Source organism: Berghia stephanieae, chromosome 5 (assembly GCF_034508935.2).
Source record: "Berghia stephanieae isolate SIO BIC M18660-M18661 chromosome 5, UCSD_Bste_1.3, whole genome shotgun sequence".
Classification (NCBI taxonomy): domain Eukaryota; kingdom Metazoa; phylum Mollusca; class Gastropoda; order Nudibranchia; family Aeolidiidae; genus Berghia; species Berghia stephanieae.
In genome coordinates, this window is record NC_088364.1 from 54,532,330 (window position 1) to 54,534,829 (window position 2,500).

Consider the following 2,500-nt stretch of genomic DNA (forward strand, 5'->3'; position numbering starts at 1 on the left):
GGTTTGTTGTGTGCTGTTGCTTGTTGAAGTGGTTCCGTAGGTTTGTAGTTGATTAGTCTGTCATCTGCATTTTTTGCCAAGTTGGGGCCTAAAATTTGCCAAAATTTGACCAAAAAATTGCCAAAATTTGCCAAGAAATTTGCCAAAAAGTCCAAAATTTGCCAAGTAGAACTAAGCCCCCCCCCCCCCCCCCCCCCGGTAAAAATTAACACGCTATATGGAAAAATAAATATAAAAGACATTTTATAACACTTAAAGAAGGCTGCATTTATTATTTTCCGCACTGTAACGCGATTTATGCGCCCAAACTTTCAGATAATCACACTCACACACACAAAATACACACATACACATACTGTGGAATAGAACACTTACACCGGCAAACTTTCAACTCAGTCACACATAGGGTCTACTCCCTCTCATTCACAGTATCAGTTTCATCAAACTTTCACACCTACAGACTATCTCAGACGTACACTTTCTCTCAGACTCATCAAAGCCTATTTTTCCTTTTCTACAAAAAAAAAGAGGCTCACTGAACTTATTGTTAGGTAAACTAGTCCTTTGATGTTGTCTTCTGTGAGTCTACGCCTTCTAGAAGACTTTGTTCAGCATCAGCTGACGAGCATGTTGAGAAGGCTTACCAGGATGCCAAGGCAGCGAGAGCTGGAACATGATCTGCCACAGGAAGAGTCAGATCAATAATGATTCCAGTATCGGACTCTCTCACAGCACTGGGCCCCAGTTTCTCAATATATCTAGTCAACTCATGTTGAGGAAGATGACAAAAATCAGGAATTGCAGTGTATGCAGATACACTGCAAGGCAAAAGATAGAGGAATGTCCTTTGGACTGAAAATCCTAATATTAATATCCTTCAAAAATTCCAAGACGGCTACCCCTCAACGGACATGTATTTTTGAAGCTTGGCATTTGTTGTCTGATAATGCTTATTAAGCATCAGAAAACTGTTGTCTGGCTTCTTCCTTCTCTCTACTGGTGAAGCAATGAGGGAAGAACTCCTCAGCTTCAGCCATATTCACCCCTGAGCTGGTGTATAGAAACTCCAGTTCCTCAAGTGCATTTTGTTTTCGCTTTTTTTTCTTTTTTTTGGTAAAGATTTGCCCAAATTTGCGTTTCGCACTGATATTTGCGGCCGCAAATAAAGCAGATGACAGATTAGTAGATGTTTTCTTCTAAGCATTGTTTTGATGATGGTGTGTAGTGTGTATCCTGTTGCTTTAGATATAATTTTCCATGAAATGCTGTGGTCTAGTTTGTTGTCTTTTAATTTCCAAATATGTTTGCTGAGTTTTGGGGATTTTTTTTTTTGGTGTTTCTGAAGGTTGAGGTGTGGAGGTTGTATCTCGTTTTGAAATTATTTCCGTCAGTCCTACATATTTTTCCTGCTTGTTTGTTTTAGTTTCGGTGACTGTGGCTTGGTAAATTAAACTTGACTCTAAACATTGTTTAACGGGCAATGCTCCTTATTTCTGCAGTGGTAAATATTACAATAATAATTCACTCCATTGTTACATGTCGAGCACTATTCGTACCATATTTGTATCCAACACGATTCAATATAATAATAATATATATATATATATATATATATATATATATATATATAATATATATATATATATATATATAATATATATATGTATATATAATATATGTAATATATATAAATAATGTCACTCACATATTTTTTGCTGATACAACTGTTTCTATCTAGGTAGAAACAATTGTATTGGCAAACATATGTGAGTGACCTTATTTATTTTCATATTATGCTCTAACCAACATTATCGAGCACTCTCGCACCTGCAAGTACCCACCAACACTCATAAATATACCTACGGCGATACGGACTCAAAATGACTATTACAGGGTTCCCAGCCAAACCTGTAAAAAAACAAATTCCGGACCCAGTGAGACAAATTTCAGATCCATAAAACTACTAGATCTATCTAGTCTAGACGTCTAAATCTAAATCCAAATACAACAAATCGGAGCGCTTGCCTCTAAAGACTAAGAATAAGAGTGGAAGTGACTCAGTCGTTATTAGAACTGGTGCAGGGACTCTAATGAAGGAAGGGAAACTGTTAGAAATAGCACGGGTGGTTGGGACTCAAGTGTGTAACAGTAACAGCACACTATCTAGATAGGGACTCAAGTCACTCAAGTGTGCAATAGCACTGGTGGAAGGGCACAGAGGGAATAGTAATAGATTTCTAGTATACTGGGGACTCAATTCGCCGTCAAAAAGACCTTTGTATGTAAACACACGAAAAGGTTTTATGTGACACACTCTGAAAGGGTGTGGATTTGGGGCGACCTACCCTAACGCTAACTCGTAACTCTAACGACCTGAGCTTTTTTTTTTATTCCGACATTCATGTCATAATTTCAGTTATTCAGCAGAGGCAGCGGCAGAGGAGTTCCACACGTCACAACGGGGAGAAGTTTCAAAATCCCGGAATACCGTGGATCCGCA

General features: G+C 38.2%; 2 protein-coding genes across 5 annotated transcripts in view; both read right to left on the reverse strand.

Moving 5' to 3' along the window:
* LOC144973219 (uncharacterized) overlaps window positions 1–2,500 on the reverse strand; it is a 498,849-nt gene that overhangs the window by 428,519 nt on the left and 67,830 nt on the right. The gene's annotated exons all lie outside the window — the stretch shown is intronic.
* Window positions 1–2,500, reverse strand: part of LOC144973209 (uncharacterized) — a 19,782-nt gene that overhangs the window by 17,091 nt on the left and 191 nt on the right. The window contains exon 1 of one of the 4 annotated variants that reach the window (XM_078915376.1): window positions 2,489–2,500. This exon is cut by the window's right edge and continues 106 nt beyond it. The exons of 1 other annotated variant lie outside the window; for it this stretch is intronic. The gene's annotated coding sequence lies outside the window, so the exon portion shown is untranslated. Of the gene's footprint in view, window positions 1–2,345 lie in introns of all 4 variants that reach the window. 2 more of the 4 variants (XM_078915374.1, XM_078915375.1) reach the window with 2 other exon arrangements.